This window comes from Taeniopygia guttata, chromosome 5 (assembly GCF_048771995.1).
Source record: "Taeniopygia guttata chromosome 5, bTaeGut7.mat, whole genome shotgun sequence".
NCBI classification, from domain to species: domain Eukaryota; kingdom Metazoa; phylum Chordata; class Aves; order Passeriformes; family Estrildidae; genus Taeniopygia; species Taeniopygia guttata.
The window spans coordinates 24,140,341-24,161,653 of NC_133030.1; the positions used below are offsets into that span (position 1 = coordinate 24,140,341).

Below are 21,313 nucleotides of genomic sequence, written 5' to 3' on the forward strand. Positions count from 1 at the left end.
TTTTCATTATTATTTTCTCTATGCAACACTTTAAAATGCTAGTAGTCCTGCTTGATGGCTACAATGAAGAGATTCAAGATGGCAGCTTGAAAAAGAAATACTTATGTGAAACACCATCACAACAAATGTTGTGTTTACTTTTTGGTTTTCACTGGTTTTCTTTGAAGTACAGCAAAATTATTTAAACTGAAGTGCTAGTTTCTTTTCGCATAGAATATGAAACTCAGAAATGCAGAGTTGGTCCTGTCAAGAAAGTTCAGGTTTTAAAATTATTCCAGACAAGTTTGCAAGACTTGCAAGAGAGTATGAAAATATCTCTTCTGTAAAATTGTTAGATTATATGTTATAGTGTGACTGCAAAATGTTGAAGCCCTTCATATGTTGTCTCCTGCCTATATCCAGGGACATTTAGAAGGATGTTACACAACTTTTCTGAATTCATTGTTTATCCTTGGATGAATGTGATTTGAGGAAATTGTCTGAGACTAAAATCTAGCCATCTTGACCTTCCAAGGAAGCATGTCTTTGTTCTAAAATAAAATCCTAATTAAACACGACTTGTACAAAAGCACAGCTGGTAGAACCCACAAATTGGGGGGAAGAAGAAATCCTTCAAAGTAGCCTATGAGAAGGCTGATTCAAGGCAGTTTGTAAAGAGAATTATTAGGTTTCATTTTCTTTTCTGCTTATATGAGTTTTGCATCGTTGTTATTGCACCTTACCAATACTGGACTAAATCTGATGTAAATAATTAAGAACCAAGTTTAAATTGCTTCAAGATGCCACAGATGATAGGTACATCACAGGTGCCAAAGGGATATGCCTACAGTTATCTATCACAGGATGCAGGAGTGTTAATTATAAGGGTTTAGTTGTGAGAGAAACTCTGTATGTGCGGACACACAAACATCTGCGTACACAATTCAAACTGTAAACAGAAGAAGAAGCAGCTTCAGAGAAGTTGGGGACGGGTGGATGTTGCTTAGAGGAGTCCTGTAACCAGCTGTGGCACTGCTCTGTAACAGATTTGTTCTGGAGGTATCAGGTCAGTCCAGGCTGCAGCAAAGGGAAAGGTGCTGATGCCCACTGGCCAAGGAGAGAGGGAATCTGCCTTTTGCTCCTGTCCTGAGTGAGAACTTTGCATAGTGGCACCAGGGAGCACAGAGACACCCAGTGGGCTGTGCCCCATGCAAGAAGTAAAAGGGGACACAGCTGTAGCTAGATTTCCTTAAAAATATTTAAGGCTAAATGTTATTAGAGAGAAAGATGAATGCAGCAGGCTGATTTGCAGTATTTATGAAGTACTCAGAATGACATCAAAGAGTGAAGGCAGCTGCAGATTCTGTGTCCTCAGCCAGGTAGCATGACAAAGTTGTTCCTCTAAGTGCCATTTTCCATGCATCATTACAGTAGGCTAGACTAGATAGAAATCCCAAAATGCCATGGCTAATAGCAGAGTTCAGTTATCATGAAAAAGAAAAGTAGACCAAGATTTTGATCCAAGGTGGAGACTGCTGAAGAAAAAAATTGTGGAAAAAAACCAGAAATTTTTGAACAGCTCTTGAACATTCTATTAACTTCAGAGAAAAAAACAAGGGCATTAATTCTTGTGAAAAGAGATAGTAGCAGTTCTTTAGGAATGCTGGACTAAGTGTATGTAGCTTCTACCTTTTGTTTGCAGGTAAGTGTCAATCAATGCAAAGAGCTGAAAAATTAAGTATTGCTGACGCAGGACTGATTAAACTTCATGACTGAGATCATTGCAGTCAATGGAGGGAAAAGCAGCTCTACAGAGGCATTGCTATTTTTTTTCCAGATATCCCAGAGGTCATTATTTTTACCTCTCCTGTGTCTTGAATGGTGAAGGAAGGATGCTTGCACTAGGGGCTGAACAAGCAGAGTCTTCTCATGTCCCTCTTTCCATTTTAATTTCTCATTTTGCAGAAGGGATGCAAATGCGCCTACCAGGCAACCTGAAAATGCAAAAGTATTTGCATTTGACTCTTGGAAAATACCCTTTAAGAAATGATAACAGATACCAAGAGACTAGGAAGATGGGAGAAGGGAGAGTGGGGAAGTGAAGAAACACCTTATATTAAGACTTTTTATTAAGAGAGGTGTGAAAACACCCTGTAGACAAGATGCTTCAATCATCAGACTCACCAAACTCTTTTTGACCACTGTGTTTTATCAGTTTTGGAAATAATGCTTCAGGAATGTCCAATACAAGTGGTTTTATCAGAACTAGATAAACCCTCCCAAACACCTCTTGCATTATTGCAACAAATGTATAGTAAGAATGGGGTAAAAGCAAGGATTTAGGCAGCAGGACTTGCCCACTCCTTCTCCAACCTTGACTAATCCATTCTGGAAGTCTGATCTACAGCAGCGAAAGCAACTCAGGTTCATTAACCTTCAGCTTATGTCCCTCTCCAAGGACCAGAAGGATAGGTAGTCTTTTGTCCTTTCTGTGATAAAGCTACTGACAGAAATCTGCTCCTGCACCTCTCAGTTTCTACCTGCTGTCATAGAAAAATATCATAAAGGAAACAGACACTTTTACCTTCTGCCTCATACTTGGGGGAAGAGAGGATATTCCCTCTGCTGTTTTCCTATCTTGAAAAAACGTTTCCCCTGTCTCTCTACATGTAAAAATTGGACTTTTTATTCACTACTGTATGTAGAAATGTAATATTTCTGTTTGCAATTCCAATTTCACAGTTGAGCAGGATCTGCAGAGACAGGATTTTAATAAAATTGCAGAAACATTTAATGCAATGACTGGCAGTTGGGGAAAGGGTTTGTAGCAGCTCCATTTTTCTGATTATGTTAACAAAACATGGCATGTGCTTTTCTAATACATAGACAATGGTTCCATTTACAATTTGAATCTAATGACTGAAATACATCAGGTGACCTTTTTGAGAATGTGTTTATCACCTGAATGATCTAATAATACAGAAGTAGTGATTTTTCTTCCCTCACATTAATGTTCTAGGTTTGAAGTTTAATGAAGTTACATGAGGTAATTTCAAAAATGGTCTAAGTGCAACAATGCAATTTCAGTAAATTATTTATGCATACTTGATTCAGCAATTAGAAGACAGCAGCCTATGTGATCTACCATAGGAGGCTGTTTAAATATAGATAGGTTCCGTGCATTAATGTGGTAGGGGGATAGTACTAATAAAAAAGATAGACAATCAAAGTCAACTATAGGAGGTAATGTATAAAGTTTTCAAAATTTGTTCCAAACTGTTGTTTAATAGGAAACTAGTCTGAAAGTCTGGACTGGCTAACATCTCTTATAAACCTAGTGTCACAAGTCCTGGATCAAATATTCCAATTTCTTACAAATCTTGAACATGGACATCTCAAATGTCACCTGTCCAATGTATCAGTGCTCATTTACCATGTTTTCTAATTTGATGGAATTGGAAGTATGTATATCATATCCAGTTCTATTATCCAAAGAAATTACATATTTTAAGACAAGATTATAATTATTAAGTAGGGAAAATTATCAAATATCATTGATAATATCAGGAAAATGCAGACCTCAGAGAGAAGATATACATGTTGTTTTTTGGGTTTTTTTGCTTTGTGTTTTTTTACTTTGCCTTCTCCAGCTGAATCAAAACTAATTTTTAAAGCATGTTTAGAAAACGGGTGAAAAATACTTCAGCTGGCTTTAGCTGACCCAAATGAGTCTCAATTATTTAAAGTTGCAAGGGAGTTATCACGTGATTTGCCATGTGATTTATTCCTATAAATTATCGTGAGGTCTCCAAATGACTGAAAATGTGTAGTCCTTGAGGCACAGTTTAATTGGTGGTGCTGAAAGCCTGTGTTACAATCCTTCTCATTAATAATCTCATCCTTTCTCCCTCTCATTCCCAAATAACACTACTGCAGCTGTGGTGAAGCTGGATAAAATATCTTCTATTTCTAGTCAGTGGCCTTTTAATGATAGCACAGAGGAGTTAAGGGAAATTTGCCTCACATTTTATTCTGGCTCCATCCTAGGCTTACTTATCAGACTTCTGTTTCTAGCACTTCTAAGTCTTACATGATAAGCATTTGCACCTATATTGATGTTACCAAGGAAATGCCTTATTGAAATTAGGTCCTGAAACACCACAACCACTAATGCAATCAAAATAAAAGCAGTGATTCACAGGCCCTCATCACTTTCCTGGAGAGGATTTTTTTTTCACCACAACCCCATTCCCTTGGCTTGCCAGCAGGGCCATGCTGGAGTCACAGAGCAGTGAGACATATCTTCTGATGCCATCCTTAATCCTCCGTGCCTTTTTCTTTCCCAGTGTGACACTGTCAGGCAACTCTTTATTTCTCCTCTGTAATCATCGTTCTGTTCACTTTCCATGTCTGTCTCCTCTTATTATGGATCAGTCCTGCTGTCCTCCCAGCCCCCACAGTGCAGCAGCCAGGGCTGGCTCCTGTGACACTTTGGTTCCTCACTGAGCACAGATCAAGTTGATGCACTCTTTGTCTTTCCTGGCCTCTGCGTGTTATGCAGAAAAGTAGCTATCTAAAGACTGCACCTTCTAATTCAACAAATCTGCTCCCTGTGGAGGAAATTTAGGGGTGTGTTGCAGCAATTTATGCCAGCAGCTGAGGAGGTCAGCTAGTAGCGCTGGCATAAACTGGCAGCAAAATAGACTTGACTGCTCTGAGGCAAAAAGCCAGTCTTGACTGATGTGGAATCTGTGTAGCCAGTTTTAAGGCTACAACACTACTTCCTGGGAGTCCTTTGTACAGTGTGACAACCAGGAATTAGCGTGGCTTGGGTGTTAGCATATACCAAATAAGTGTCAGAAGGTGCACTCCAGGCTGCCTAGAGTCAGCGGGGAGTGCTGTCCCCTCCTTTAGGGGTACAACGGGGATCTCCTACTGGGCTGTAGAGACCTGTCACTGCACTCATATGCGCATTTTTTTCCAGCCCCATTGATCACATGATGACAAGGGAGGAAAGTCAGAGAGATTTATGCTGGTGGGTTTTCTGTGACTGTGGGGAATACATGCCTACTAGCAGTCAGAAGAAAGCCAGGAAAATTTTTTGCTTGGGAACAGAATGATTCTGAGACAAAGCACTGATGAAGAAGGGATGTGATACCAGGGATCCTGCCTCTAGAGTCACTTTCCAGATTAGAAAAAAAATGACATTTAAAACTGACAAAGCCTGCCTTTAAACTGACATCCAAGGCTTACAGGTCTGAAAAATTGTTTAGAGTAGACTGTGAACTGATATTGCAGGTTTTCACTGCAGAGTATAAGACAATGAGCTAACTACCAGCAGCACAGTGACTCTGTGGGAAATGTTGCAGCTCACACGTAGAATAGGATATATGATTTTTTTCTTTCTGAAAGAGGGAGGTTTCATAATATCCTCAGTTAAAAAAAAAAAAAAAAAAAAAAAAAAAAAAAAAAAAGTATGATGCACCTATGCCAAATATTAAGAGCTTTTTTACTGAGGACAAATTTGTAAATTTCTTTATCTTTAAAACATTGCAATCTGATTTTATGGGCTTCCAGGCAGAAAAAGAAAACAATACAAACAAAAATAAATTAAAGAGTACATTCTGCTGCAAACATTTCTTTTCACCTTTTTTCTGTGCTGCAGTTTTTCTTTCTGTTTGGGATTTTGGGTTAGTTTTCTTCATCCTGGGGGTGTTGGTTTTTTGGTTTGTGGTTTTTTTGGGTTGTTTTTTTTTTCTTTTTTTTACTTTCATAGCATTAGCAAGACTAGAACTATCACAGGATTTTGTGTTAATGAAATTTTCATTGTTATCAGGTGGGCAGTTCAGATATCTCTCATCTCTCCTTAAATTGGACTGAACTAGACCTTTTGAACTCACCCTGCAATTGTGCATTAAATGATACAACTACCTTCTAGTTCCAAAGACATTTTGAGCCATGGACTGCCCTGTTAGTGATTTCCCCATCTCTTCCAAGATAAGGCTGAAGTAATAACACTGTTTTGAGTATTCTTGATTTACATTCTTCTTAGGGATTTACCTTCTTCCTAGACAATGTGTGCTTCTTATCAGCCTTGCATAAAGGTCTTGATAATCAAAGCTTCTGACCATAGCCATTTAAATGTAGCACTTCTGTAGCATTTACCTTTAGTGTATAAAGACGAGTTTTCTCCACCTCAGAAATATTTTATGGGTTTTGTAAAAGGGAGGGAGAATATGATTTTGAAATGTATTGTTTTCGTCTTATGCAAAGTTCACCCTGACAGGCGGCTGGTAAGGATCAAAGTTTCATATGGCATGTTGAAAGGTCAAAGCATGTATTAAATTGTGCACTGAAAAATCAAAGCTTTGTAATTTACAGGCAATAGCTCAGAAATTCATACTTGAGGAGCAGGGTCAAAAGAAAGCTCTTATCCTTCTTAATTCACTTGGCAGCGCAGTTCCTTTCCATGTCATTGCAGTGCCTCCTGCTGCTGCTGCCGTGCAGATCTGTTGATGTTTCTCCTAAAGATTTCAGGGCATGTAAGGTTCTGTGCTCTTGGTCTGCCTCCTGCTATGGCACACCTGTTTCAGGACTTGAGAAAAAAGTACTTTTGGAAATATTTGACAGAAATTTCTCTGTAGCTCAATGTCCTCTTGGTAACATGGATAAAATATTGTCCATAACATGAAACTTGTAAGGATTTGTGTTTGAAAATAAACTGCTATATTTTTAGAGATATATTTGTGAAAAATCTCAATTATATACTTACTTTATCCATGTATACAATAAGTACCTCATAAATAATAGAAGTTCTAAATTTAAAAATTTATTTCAGTAATACTGATTTGCTTCAAAAATATCTTCCAGCTTAATTGTAAAAATTTGAGAGGATAACGGGTTATTGCAGCCTTGATGACACAGAAGAGTTGCATTGCTTTGGTTACAACCTAGGCATAGGTATGGATTTAGTTAAATTGTTCCATATCCCACATGAATAGGTTTGGTTTATAACTGATTTATATGTGTTTGTCTCAGTCCAGTTACTGAATTAACTGGATTAATAAAGGATTTGTATTACTTTTAACTACATCCATTTTAAAAAATAACCTGAATGAAACTTTTGCAACATGCTTTTGCAGACAAAGCCTAGAATAAGAAAATTAATTTTTGTCATACTTGAGGCTTTGGTCTTAACTTACTTTCATATACTCTTCTGTCCATGAGGGATAACATCAAAAAGTTTATGGAGCCATAGGGTAAGAGCTCAAAATCAGTCTATTATCCAGATGATCTCTCTCCTACTATTGTTTTTAGTGCTAAATGTAGTGCTTATTAATGAAAAGCTTTAGTGATTACCTGGTTAGGGACACTGAGGGAGTGGACACGTATTGTCTTCCTTGATCACCCTCAGAAATGTAGAAGTGCTTCATCATGAGGCTGTCACCTTGCATCCCTGTTCTGTCCCTAGTTACTTCACACTTTTGTGCCATTGGAGCTCCATTTCTGTCCTGTCCCAATATGGAGATATCTGTAAGCTCTTGATACTCCTGGCAGAGTGTAGATTATTGGAGACAAACCGGAGCAAAGCTGTAAAACCAGGAGTGGAGAAAAGAGAGAAAGAGAGCAGGCTTAGATTAGACATAAGGATTGTGTCAAAGTGCACATACTATTCAAACTCTTGTATAGTCATGCTACAAAATTTCAAGGTGCTTCACTGGAAATAACAGGAAAAACTCTTAGTGGTTTTAGACACAGCAGTATCAGTTTAAATTTCATGTCCTGCATCTTCATCCTCACAATGTTCATTGAAATTATTATAACTTTTTTTGAGTATTAAATAAATTCTGAAAAAAATTATTGTCCACCAAGGATTTCAGAGTTAATGCTGACCAACTTAACTGAGAGAACATTGAGGAAAATCACTTTATCTCTGAGCTGTAGAGGGCCCACAGGAAAAGTGGATAGCTTTGACTGAGTTAAGCAGAAGGGAGCTGTGAATGCAAAGTCTGATCAAATTATTATACTTTTAAGCTTACATGGTTCCCATATTTATGCTGCTCCTGTAGGGAGAATGTGCTTAGAGTGAAACACTGTGAGACTTGTAGTCAACCCTGCTATTTTGGTGTGACAGTAGAGAAGCCAAGCACAACATGGATACTCAGATTTGAACACCACCCCTAATCCCTCCTCAAGAAGATTTGAAACCTACTGAAGTGAAAGGCAAACCTGTATGCTGCTGTCTGTACCCTGCCCACCCATAATTAAGCAAAGCTTTATGCCACTGAGATTGTCCCAACACCATGTCATTTCCAGATAACCCTCATTTACAAAAATATTGCAAATTTCTTTCAGAACAAATGGAAGGAGGCATGACCCCAAAACGATGTAGTAATACCAAGAATGTTTTCCAGTAGCAGACAGAAATAATGGAGCATAAGATCATCCCTTCCAGAGGATGGAAGGGATTTTGGTATGTAGCAGTCATTTTGAAAATAATTTCAGGGTGCATTCTTCTCAGTGATCTCTGCTTAAACAAGCTCAGGAGCCAAAGGATTTAGCTCAGAGGTGAAGTTAATAACTATTTCTCAAGATATTGTTCCAGGCTGCAGTGCCTACCAATTAACTATTATCAATTGAGAAAAGGAAATAAGCTTCTATTTTGTCTAGTGAATGAAATGAGGGGCTGAAGCAACCATTTTTATTGCTGTACTTATATGAATAATATCAACATAAGGCAGCCAGAGTGAAGACAATTATCTCTTCATTTTCAGTCACCAACTGTACAATGTCCCTGGGTTTTAACATCCAACTCAATCCTATTTCACTATTGCAAACATGAACTAGATACCAATTGATTTTTGAAATGAATGTGCTACAATTCAACAATAGCTGCAGGGCAGTGAATCAAAACTACTCACATGCTCGTGACTCTGTCTCTCTAGTGGTTGAATCCCTACAAAGAGGATATCAGCTCTAATAACGCACAGCTGATCCAGGTTTTGTGTAGATATCTCTGTGCATCCCAAACTCACCCTCATCATATCTGAATTCCCATGGTGGACCAAGACCACAGTTTAGCAGCAGGACAGGTTGTTTTGATGGACTGATAGTTGAGATCTGTGTAAAAAACAGGATAATATTAAAGCTGCAGATCAACGCAGGAAGATCCTCAAGTCTTCCTAAAGGAGCTAAACATTTTTTGGGACAGAAAAACCCTCCAAACTTACATTTTACCACTAATAAGGCAAAAAACTTTGTGTTCCTCATGCCAGAAAAGGCTTTTAGAACAGTAAGAGTGGACCTTAAATTATAGGCTTTTTGCTGCATCTCAGCACAGCATGTCCATGTGCAATTTCTTCTCAGCAGCCCTCTGTCACTTCCTTTAAAATAACAGTCTGGAGCTGTTCTGTGAAATTGTTCAGCCTTTCAGAAACATGATGGTACAGACAGCTGCTTCTCCCCTATCCTGTGTGAACCTGCCCTGCTCTGCCTTTCGCCATCTCAATAAGAACTGCAGGACCAAGTCTCACACAATTTCTCTGGAACTAGCCTTAAGTCATTTGCATGCAACATGAAATAAATTGGATGGGGAAGACTTTATAGTTGCATTTTTGTTTCTTTTTCAAAGGAACCAGAAAGAATAGGTACCGTGTTCTTTTCAGTGGACAAAATTCACTTCTGAATTCACCAAAGTTATTTCCCTTGTGACAGGACTCAATTTAGCCCAAAACATACTTTCTTCTTACTTTGCATTCAATCAGATGTATTATGACTTAACACTTGCATGTAGAAATGAATTATACCTGCTTGACTTTTTTGTAAATTCACATACTCCGCACAAATATGTAGAAAAGAAACCTTAAGTTCATTTCTGTGCTGCGTGTAGCTCTTTAGCTCCACTGTCTGGTGGTGATTTAAAATTTTATAAAGATAAGTAAAATAATTTATTTTCTAATCTAAGTAAGATGTCAGTGTTATGCTTCACAAGACAAGGGTATTTAAGGTGCCTGGGTGGTATAGCTAGCTGTCACTTACAGTGGATGAAAAACACATATTGATGTTAAATGCTTCTTTGCTCTTGAGTTAAGCATGTCTAGCATTTTACTTGTTATATTAATAGAAAATTAACTCACATTATAGAACTCAGATCTATTACTTCCTCTGTGTATTATGACCCAAAATCCTGGATTGTTCCATTTAAGGAGAGGAACATTCAGAAATTTAAGAGATATCCTTTAAGTATTTCCTTGACTGGCCTTTATTTTCTTTTCTTCAGAGCTCTACCATGAGCTCATAAATAAACAATTTATGAGAAATTAGTTGTATTCTTTTTTCCATCCCCAGTTTTTTAACTTCTTTTCATGAGGGTTTGATATTTTTTTAGTGCATGCTCCAAGCCAAGTGCCAATATATATTCTGGGAGGTGGTGAGAGGCAGCAGAAGAAAGAAAAGTCTCAACTTTCTTCTTTAGATCTGATACTCAAGATATCATGGTGAGAACCCTGGTACACACAGTTAGTCAGGTGGGCAGACAGAAATCGACTGAGTAAGCAGAGAGCCAAGTATCCTGAGAAATACCTTTTCTTTCAAACCAGCACTGCTGGATCTGAAAGAAGTACTAGGCAGCTGCGCAGTCTTTACTGTAGAAAAGATGAAGTACATTCAAAGCCAAAGCCTGCCCTGCTGACTTTCTTCTATCAGAGGACCTGATGAAAAGGCATAGTCTGAGTTTGATTCACATGCACCCAGTATAAGAGCTTCAACCCATAGACATGACAAAAACATCACCTGCCTTCTTGCAGCACTTGCTAATGGTGTCTTCAGGCTCTACAAAGAGCATTTCTCAAGCCAAGACCCCAAATTTGAAATCTGAGGAATGTAGAGTAATGTTTTTTGAATGTTTTCTAAAAAGAAAATAAGCAAACATACAAGGCATGTGTTATCATCCCTTGTAACTTTGTCCCTCCCCTACTCCCATACCGTATTACCTGTCACTTTGCTCTTGAGCTTTTGTCACACCAGGTCTAAATACATTAGAATGCCTCAGCTGAATGATAAGCATTTCTTCCTATACCTGTTTATTTGCTACAGTTCAATAAAAAGAGAAATGTTATGCTTGGAGGAGACTAGAGTAACTAAATTAAATATGACAGACAGTCCACCACTGAATTAAAATTGTTACAAAAAAGGCCTCTGTATTTTCATAGGTAGTCTTCCTGGACTTAGGTGTAGTAAGATAAATAAAAGGATTTTTTTTTTTTTTTTATTGTGGGCTAAAAGATTAAGCAGGAACTTTTTTCAAAACCAGTCCTTTCCATAAGGACTTATATGGGGATAATATTTATTTCTTAACATATTAGAAAAGTAGACACATATTTATAAATAAGCATTTCAGTCTGACATGTTGTAGCTATAGGTAGAATTATTCACACACCATTTCATTATATTTTCACAAAATAGTTCCATTATTCAATGCATAACCGCAGTTTTGCTCTAATCTGTAGAATAGTTCCTCATCCTTCATATCTCTCAATTAGTTTTAACTGTGGGGTTTGGTGTGGAGTATGGGATCTTCTGTACAAGATGTCCTACCTCCCATTGCTGATATTTATTGAATGTCGTGGTCTCCAGTTCACAGACAATGCTACTGTCAAACACCATTCTCTCTTTTGAAGCCAACAGCTGCCTACCAATGAGAGACAGGTTTGATTTTTCAGATGAAGTTACCAGATTCAGCCTAGAGGTTCTTCTCCTTCTTGCTGCTTCATTCCTACACTTCTCCCCAGATCTGGGACACCTCTGACGTTTTGGGCTCTCTCCATGTGCCTATGCCCCATGCCCACCTAGAAGGTGCTGCTTTGGTCCCCACATTGGTCTGTGTTTTCATCCTTCACCTGCTGAGCAAGGTGGGCACAAAGTAGCTGTTGCTCCTGTCTCTCCCACTTCTCTTCCAGATGTTTCTCATCTTTCAGCTCTAAAGTCCAAAGAGGAGCACTATGCAAACACACCTTGAAGAATGTTCGTGAATTTGTTTCTCTGACAGCTCAGGAGGTACTCCCCTAACCCTTCATTTTTTCCAAACAAAAGCACAAATGAGCTTGGAAACCCAAAGACATTTATTTATACCCATAAAAATAATTAATTGAGCACAGTGTATACAGACATTTTTTTGGGCTACTTTCTAATCTCTGTCTGAAGTTAGGACTTCAAGGGTTAAACTGGGGATGAGTTTCAACCTTGTAGTCTATGCTGTTCGTAGGTCATTTTAATATGTCAGCACTCATACAACTAACTTATTAAATCTGATCTTAAACAGTCTAGTGCTTCTCAGTTTTAAAGTGGGCCTTTCAGTTCACCTACAAAATATGCTCTTTTTTTCCTGACAGATGAATAATAAGCATACAAGAAAAATAGCTTTTATAACTGACTGGTTGAACTTCAAAGTGTATGTTTTGTATGCATAAAAATGTATACAGGCTGGTAGTGTCAAAGCCTTAAAAGGAAAGACCATTATGTCTTCTGCTAAATGCAGCTATGCTGCTAAATTGCCTGTTATCCTAGAGTGCAAATCTTGCAAGAATAATCTATGTTTTCCTACTAAGTGGTAAAAGTCAGGTTCCCTTGAACACAATCTTCCTAAAGCACTCCCATCTCCATTGCCTGATATGCAGTTTTTCAAATATTAAGGCATTTTTACAAACTTTTTGTTACCTCACATAGGACTACTTGAATCTGTGTAAAATGCAAGGAAAATAGGAGACATATTAAAAGGATATGCAGACCAGGAAATATTCCAGCTATGTGGGCTATGTCAAACAGCATGAGACACATAGAAATTATTAATTATTATTAAGACTTTTTATATAAGCAAGATTTAACATATTCCTGCTAGCTTGTTTTGAGAGTTGTGAAGCAGAACTACTGTGTGGAAGATGTGACCTGTTATCTGATTGCAGCCTGAGCTTTCCTTTTAAGTACCTTTATAAGGCAACTGTATTTGAAATGGGGCAAGGAGTCTTCCAGCCCCATATGAACAAATCATACCTATGGAGGACCATAGATATAAAACCATATCTAATGCATTTTACTGTCTGATGGTTGCCTGCTGGTTGCCTAATTTTTACTTTTCAACAGGAACAGTTGTGGTTTAGTCCATGATGTTAGAAGGCAAATGTCCACCACTCTAAAGCTACTTTACCAGATGTTCAGTCTTAGGGAAGACACTGAAATTGTTATGTGTACAAGAATTAATTCTTCTTTCCTCCTTAAGCTATCAAGGCTAATGCTAAGCAACACCAAGTCTACCTTTTGGCACCCAGCCATAACTTTTATGCTGTCAGTTAATAATCACTTTAAGCCCTCTCACATGAAGACATTTATTCCTTTGATTTACAGACCAGGATATTAAGAACATAGCTCCATTATATACTAGCAGTGGTTGCAAAATTACTCAAGTGTTTAAAACAATATTTTGCTAGCTGACTTTTTTTTTTAACTTGGAACATTTTAGTGATCAGATTTATGGAGCACCCCAAAACAATGGTTTTGCTATTATAATGATGGGTGGGAAAGCAAGACATTGCTGCCACAGGGCAAGAATGACTGGGTAGGGGCAGAAAAAAACTGAAAACAGCTTCCTCACAGTAGGAAACATCTATTTTGGACCAGATTCACAATTCATATTTACTGAATTTCCATCTTGTTCTGAAAGTTGTTATTCAAAACCAGTCAAAACCAAATGCTATTACAAGTTTATTTGATGGACTGGAAAGTAGATGGATTTCACTGACAGGTGCATGATGAATGAACTTGGAAAAAGAAAATTAAAATAACAAAGTCCAGTATATTGCTTACTTCTCAGAAGATAGATGCTTGTAGTCATTTATATTCAAGATCCACAGGCAGCAAATATCCTTAACTATTTAAATGAATTTTTGTCTATTTTAAGCTTTCAAGCACGTTATGTATTAAAAAGTGACCTAAACATTAGATTTAGATAAGAATTTTTTCAATATCCAAGGGCTCACCTGCACAGGAAAGAATCCTACTTAATTAAACAAAAGGCTGCTTCTTTTTTTTTTTTTTATCTGTACTTATGAGATTTTCTAAGTCACAAAGTTTTAAACAAAGCTAGAATATTTTATTTCCAAATTCTAACTTATAATATAAATGCAAATTACATCACAATCAGAGGAATGAATTAATCACAAACAGTGTCTTTATGGAAAATATCGAAGAAGAACACTGCAGATAAAGGAAGAAAACCTCATTATGCCACTTTGAGAGTGTGTGATTTTAATAGTTCTTGACATCAACCAGCTATAGATCTTATGGAAAACCACACAGGGAGTAAACACAGAATCTCTCATCAGAAGCAAATTGATACTTAAAACTCTTGTGAGAATCACTCAGAACAAGTGTCCTGAAGATGCTGTTTGAGAAGCTGTGGGAAGCAGCCTGCAGTGTTCTAAAGGCAAAGACCAGACAGGAAATTCATTTTCATATCATCATCTGTTTTCCTATCAGTACTAGAGCCACTGCAGGTAGACCCTCAGCCTCCTGCCTCCAGTGTAGTTGCTCTGCCAAGCATTTTCCTCTTTTCCTCTCTTCTTCACACTGAGAGGAAGAGCCAAAATAATACAGAGGAGAGATTATACAGTCCCAGAAACACAGGAGAGGTGTTGTGCCCTGACATACATATACCGTTCCTGGGACCAAAAGCATGACCTGAGAGGCCAGAAGAGATTTCTCCTGTCCCGTGTATGTTACAGATGAGCCCACCGTGCCTCAGTGGGTCACCTCACAGACAGACAGAAGGTGACCAGAGCACAAGTTGCACAAACTGCGCCTGACTTTCCTGTCAAAGCAATTCTCCCATTCAAGAGAAGGAGAGAACATTTCAGACACAAAATTTGGTGAAATAAAAGAGCAAACCACAGAGATCAGAAGTCCTCTTACTCAAACAGGAGTATGCAAGATATTGGAAATTCCAGTTTTGAGGTATCATGTCAGAAGGATCGTTGTTAGCGCTACTGGAGAAGCCCAGTTTGATGGTTGATTTGATGTCAGAATCAGTTTTAGTTTTATTTTATTTTCAAATTTGTTCTTCTTTATAGACTTCTTGAGTTGCTTTCTCTTAAAGGGAAACAAATTCACTGCTGGAAATATTTGTATTCAATGAATAGATAAAACTCTGAACTAAGGAAAGATCTATGGTCCTACCTGGGTTATCTATAACTCCTTCACCTCTTAAAAAGAGGTGTGACCTTGCATTGTAACATTTTCCTCAATGTGTCTGCTTGTGTCCCAAAACCAAGGAGATAACATCCTGATCTATTCTTCCTGTTTTCTCCTCACACTGTAGTAGTCCACCCCCAGTGCTGAGTGGTTCAGGCTGTCTGTATGTTAGAGTATGCTTGGCTGCAGCATTTTCCTCCAGGATCTTCAGATTTCCAGACCACAAACGTATTCATCAGCTGTTGTGGAATATATGATAGTCATTATATGATGTATGATAATGTTAAAAATGGAAAGCCTTGGTCATTGTCTATCCGGCTGTACAGGGTATAACCCATCCAGTTTATATGTAACACAAAGCAATTTCAGCTCTGGTTTATTATCTGACATTTTCCTCCATTGAGGACTTTCCTCTCAATGCATGATATATTTGAAACAGTCCAAAAAAAAAAAAAATTAAAAAAAAAAAATAAAAGAAGCTTTAGAAAGCTACCAAAACAACTGTGCTAAGGCATCATAAATATTAAGTAAAAACCAAAATCGGCCATTATTGCATGTAACATCTGGAATTAAAAAATTTCTCATGCTTCTTCCAAAAATTATTACCTCCTAAATAAATATCATTGGGATGTATTTAAAGAAAATATTTGCAATTCACATCTTATTTACTTTCTAGTTAAACAGTGCTCAGAAAAGTAGTAATAGTGAAATGAAAAATTTATCTGCTGCTGATACTCTGAGTAATACAATGTCTTCACATTTCCTTCTTATATCCAGAGCATTTATGAAATCCTGAGTCTTCAACAGCATTCCTCACATTATATTAAATTTGGCTGAAGAAGAGGAATTAGTATGTATGAAACAATAGCATTGATTTAAAGGGACCTTGTGAAATTATTTTAGTAAATTTGATTCATTTTATAGAATAGACAAAGTTCTTGAGTAAAGGAAGCTCTATTAGAAAGGTTTACCTGAAGAGTCATGCAGTAAATTTCTAATATAGAAAACATCTCTTCAAATGTCACATGCACCTGCCAGAAATCCACTCTTGAAACACTTCTCCAGACCTTATCTAACTGAAACTGCACACAGCACGCAGGATAAAAGTGCAGTACTCACTTTAGAAACAGAGCCAAAAGTCGAAACATATGATCTTGCTGGGATTGGAATGTGCTTTCTAGCAGTTTTATCACCCCCAGGGTCTTTGCACACCAGTTGGTAAAAGTTCAATAGAACTTGGTTATTATTTAGACTAATCACACAGGATAAGTATTAATAAATAAAAAGGTTGGTATTTTAAGTTCAAATCTCTCTTCTGATTTGCAGTACATATGTGAAAAAAATACACTGAACAGAGAGTACAAAACAGACATTTAAAAAGTGTTTGGACACATTGGTTAAATAAAATCTGTTATTCCTTTATTATAGGATCAGTGGACTACTTGTATACTTATACTTGTGGACTTATTAACTACTTGCATAGCTTTTTTATGCTCACAAAACTATTTCTAGAAAGAAAGGGTCATGGGTATACACATGAACACATTTATATCACATTTATATCACATTCAACATCTTTGACTGACACTCTTTGGTAGCCAAGAAACTAAACTGTGTAAATAAACCACTGAAATTGTTTCAAGACAGAGATAAGAAGGAAGTCAGTTCAGAGATGAAATTACATTGAAAACAACTGGAATTCTGGTTGGATTCACATGCGTTCACATCTTTTCCTATTCATAAAGCTTTGGAGGTAATCTAGGTTGTAAAGTCAAAACATTTATTTCAGCCTGCTGTGAGGCAGGGACCTTGTTCATCCAGTCAGGTGAGCAGAGGCTCAAGTATTTGATGACAAGTCTGGTTCAGAAATGAAAATTCATTGGAAAGCCATCTTATTTCATTATTCTTCTTTATAGACCCTTGGGATATTAGCTGGATATTTTTAGGCACAAATTTATTCCCCAAACCATGTCAAGGACACTGCTGAGAGAACCTAGGATTTGGCAAATTCTGTTTGACCAGATTCTAGCAAATCCAATTCTGTTTATGAATAATCTGCAAATACAGAAGGAGACTAAGTTGGTCAAACAAATTCTTAACTCTACAGTGTTTGCCCAAAGCTACTCTCTCGCTCCAAATGCCCATTAGCCTCAGCTGGTGTTCTTTATGTACTCACTATAGGAAAAAATCCATACTGGGAATAATTGAGGTGCTATGAACTTCAGAGTAAAGAAGCTTACTCCAAGCTTCTGTGCATGTATACGTAGATTTGACTCTGGTAAAATGTTGATGTTTCTGCAGTCTATCTCCTTTATACAACAGGAACAGTTTAACTTGAACCAAGGAAAGTCACTTTGAAACAAAGTGGTCTCAGGTTCTGTGGCTCAGCAAGCCTTGGACTATTCCCTTAGATCGGGCCCTCAGACCCAAAGGCTGGTCAGCCAAGCCAAGCAGACCTTCTCCATACCCCGATATGTGCTGCTGTGTCCCACGTGTGTGCAAGTGTGCAGTCAAAGTCACCCATGTTTGAACTGGCTTCTCCAGGTACTGTCTTATGATGGAAAGAAAGCATCCATCAGCCAATATCTGTCAGCTGAGGAGACACAGGCCACAGGCATCCTTGTGTTAGTCCCTACAGTGACTGAAACACAATATATGGCACTCAGTATTCTTCGGGGTTTTAGTTTTGTTTTGTTTTTTCATTTTTCTCATTCTTGACAGGCAGTAGGAAAACTAATTTTTTTTATTCTTTACCACTATGGAGCTCTCCAATACAACAGACCTGAAATTATAAATTGGAAGTGTATTGCTTTAACTTTAGTAGTGAGCATATAATGCCTCTCTTTGTTTTCTTACTTTGTTTCTTCTCATTCAGATTGGATGTGACTCTAATTTGGGGTGGTTTCCTTGCCTTCTGTGATGCCTGGATAATGTCTTGAATTTGGGTATTAGACTGATCTAGTTAATTGATCATAGCATACTCTCAAGCCCTCACTAAAGCTTTCATGGACTTCTTACATAGCACTTAGCATAACTGTTCAACTGGCAGAAAGAAAGTCTTATCTTCTCTCCCCAGAGGTAGCTAATCTAGCCTCTAAATCTAGTAACACTTGCAGCAACTACTGAAAAACTACACAGGATGTCATAAGATCCACAAGCAAACTTTTCCCTGCTGGTTTTCAGCTACTGATTAAGCTTTGTTTTCTATTTCTTTTTTTTTTTTTTTTCAGTAACAAATGGTGACTGATGAAAGCTTTTCACTGCAAATCAAAGGCATTCATCCTGTTTTCTGTAAAAATTGGGGTAGTGACAAATCAAAAAAAGCTTTGCCTGAATCTGTTCTTTGGAAGAACTACAGCTTGGCCCAATGTATGTGTTTGAACACCATAATATATTTTATTCACTGTGTGACACTAAAAACAATTAGAGGAAGAAGTTTAGCCTAGTGCTTAAGCCGACTAGACCCCTGCTTTCTCTGGTTTGGCTCTGCCACTGAGGTTTCAAAGGTAATTCACAATTTTGGAGGCATTCATTGTTTAAAAGCTAAACGGTCCCTGTGTTTGAAAAGAAGAATGTAAAATGTACATGAAGTTAAAGATCAAATTTTAAGGCTGCTCTAAAGCTCCTTCAAAGCACTGCCACTGATTTCAGCAATCTTTGGGTCATTTTCTCAGGCCATTACTTTTGTGCCTATCAGTTGGTAGCAGAAGACAGATGAAACGAATGCTTTGGACAGGCAGCACAGTTAAGTGGAGCTACAGGTCAGAAAATTTATGTTCTGACCCTGCATCTGCCACTGAAGCAAGCCCTGACAAATCGTTACATCCCTCTACATCTCAGAGGTAAAATGGGATGATACTTACCCACCTCTTAAGGCACTGCACTTTGTGCTCCACCAGCAGTAATCATTCTATGACTAGGAGGCTCAATTTTTGAAATACTTTGAGATGTAAGATGATATGAAAGAATGAAATGTTATCATTAATAATAATAATGAAAGTGCAAAAAAAAATTCCAGTAAATTAACACAGAACCACAAATCAGTTCTGATCTTGAGGGTTTTAAGCATAGCATTTCTTCCCAAGGGGTACAGTATGATCTTTCTCCCTTCATTCATTTCAACCAACAGTTAGGTTCAGATTGCTTTTTGAATATTTAATAACTGCTTGGGACATTTTATTTTATGGTGATTCCACATCATGCATCCCTGGGCTTCTTAATTCAGCACCAGATTTTAGAACAAACAAAGCCAGTTAATTCCTCTGTGCACAGATCAGACAACCAACCCTCCCTTGGAGCTTCCTGAAGGTCAAGAGAAACATCCAAAGGAGATTTTTTTCATTTTTCACACCCTTCTTTCCACCCACCATCAAATCAAGAAAAGCTTCTCTTAATCATTATCAGGGAGACAAAAAATTATAGTGCAGAGCAATGGACCGGAATTTCACACTCCATTTGCACAATAACTCTGAGGGCTGCTAATGTGCTGTTTGCTTTTTAGCAGGCATCTCTGCAGTCATCACTGAAATGCATTTTGGCGCTGCTCCCAGGGCAACTTAACTATTTATGACAGCTTGTCTTGAAGTGCCTACATGAACATTAGGATGTCCACGGCAATCTGCAAATTGACCCATCCACATGGCATTTGAGATCAGATGGAAAGAGTTTTAATAATGTAATGCAAGTTAGGGAAGATATCTTTTTTAATTTATCTTTTTTACTTTCTCTCTAATTTTCCATCCCATCTTTTGGCCAGGATATGTCAAATTATTAAATCCTCCCATATTAGCAGATGCTAATGATCTCTCTCTCACTTGGACTGTCATTTATTACGCATTCAGTCTGACAAAAAAGGGGAAATATAAACCCTCATCCTATGCAAACCATTTTCCTCCAGAGAGTGAACCTGCTACACCAGACCCAGCTGTTTATTTATTGTCCAAGTTGAGTGATGCATGAGTAATTTAAAAGACAGACATTCTTCCCAACAGCTTTCATTTTCATGCTTTTCCAAAGTTCAGAGGTGGTTTTTATTCTTCAATCTTTATTTCAGCTTTTTATTCTGTTCCAGAAGCAAAGCTGCCTAATAGAACAACATTTTCAGACACACCTAATAACATAGAAGAAAAAAAACCCATTCAACTGAGATCAAACTTCTTCAGCAGGAGTGAGGAGTTATGTCTGGAAGATTCACCAGGATGAGAGAGGTCACAGCTCCTAACTCTGTTGCTGATTTATTCACAGAGCACCTGGAGTTAAGCTACTTCACCTCATCAGGCCATACTTTCTCTCTTAAAGATTGATGTGTATCAGGAGCTGTAAGAGAGGCAATTTGCTACAGAAATTTAGAGCAGAGGAAGATAGAGAAAAAGAATTGGTTTCTTCCCATATTTGCACCTTTGTTTCCCTTAACTTGGTTAAGGGTTTGACTATAAATATTTTCTGTAGATATATTGGCTTTAAATATATGACTGCGTAATGCACATTGGAATTTGCCCCATGACCTATCTCCTGAGGTGATAATTATCTTCCTCTCTCTCCCCCACAGGGTTAACAATATTCTCACATCTCTCTTTGCTAGGACCTTTCCTTCCATGGATACCAGTCACCTTTTCCTCCGATTCTCAATCTGATTAGCATAATTAAATTACATTAGAGTCACTGATCCCAGCTCTCTGAAGCTTGTTGCTTTTGTTCTAATGGAAAAAAGTGTTTGTGTATTGCAAAATTGTCCATTTTTCTTATTTTCAGGAGATTCTAACAAAATACAGTCTCTAATAATAGTCTTTTTTTATAATCATAAACCACAAACACACATGTTTAAGTCTGTGTATATATGATTTTTACAGGGGTCCATAAACCATCCAGCAAAATGTGACCTCAGCTTCTGTAAGACATCCATATCCAACAGTGCTGCAAAAACATTCATAACCTGAGAAATACAGAGGCCTTCAGGAATAAAGGGAATTTTATTAGGTCCCTTTACAACAACCCCCTGTATATTTCAAGGTGTGACCAGTTTCCAAGTTAAGGTGTAGGTCTGTGAAAGCAAAGTAGAAGAGCAGCGTGCTCTGAAAAGGTGCCTGTCTAGAAA

The 21,313-nt window shown here is 37.7% G+C and overlaps 1 long non-coding RNA gene across 1 annotated transcript in view; it reads right to left on the bottom strand.

Moving 5' to 3' along the window:
* LOC140684274 (uncharacterized) overlaps positions 1-16,324 on the bottom strand; it is a 35,709-nt gene extending 19,385 nt beyond the window's left edge. Inside the window, exons 1-4 of the long non-coding RNA XR_012056315.1 lie at positions 16,191-16,324; positions 10,771-15,458; positions 9,015-9,099; positions 7,339-7,569 (exon numbers count right to left, since the gene is read on the bottom strand). This is a non-coding gene — a long non-coding RNA (uncharacterized lncRNA). The remainder of the gene's footprint in view (positions 1-7,338; positions 7,570-9,014; positions 9,100-10,770; positions 15,459-16,190) is intronic.
* Positions 16,325-21,313: the final 4,989 nt, after the last annotated feature.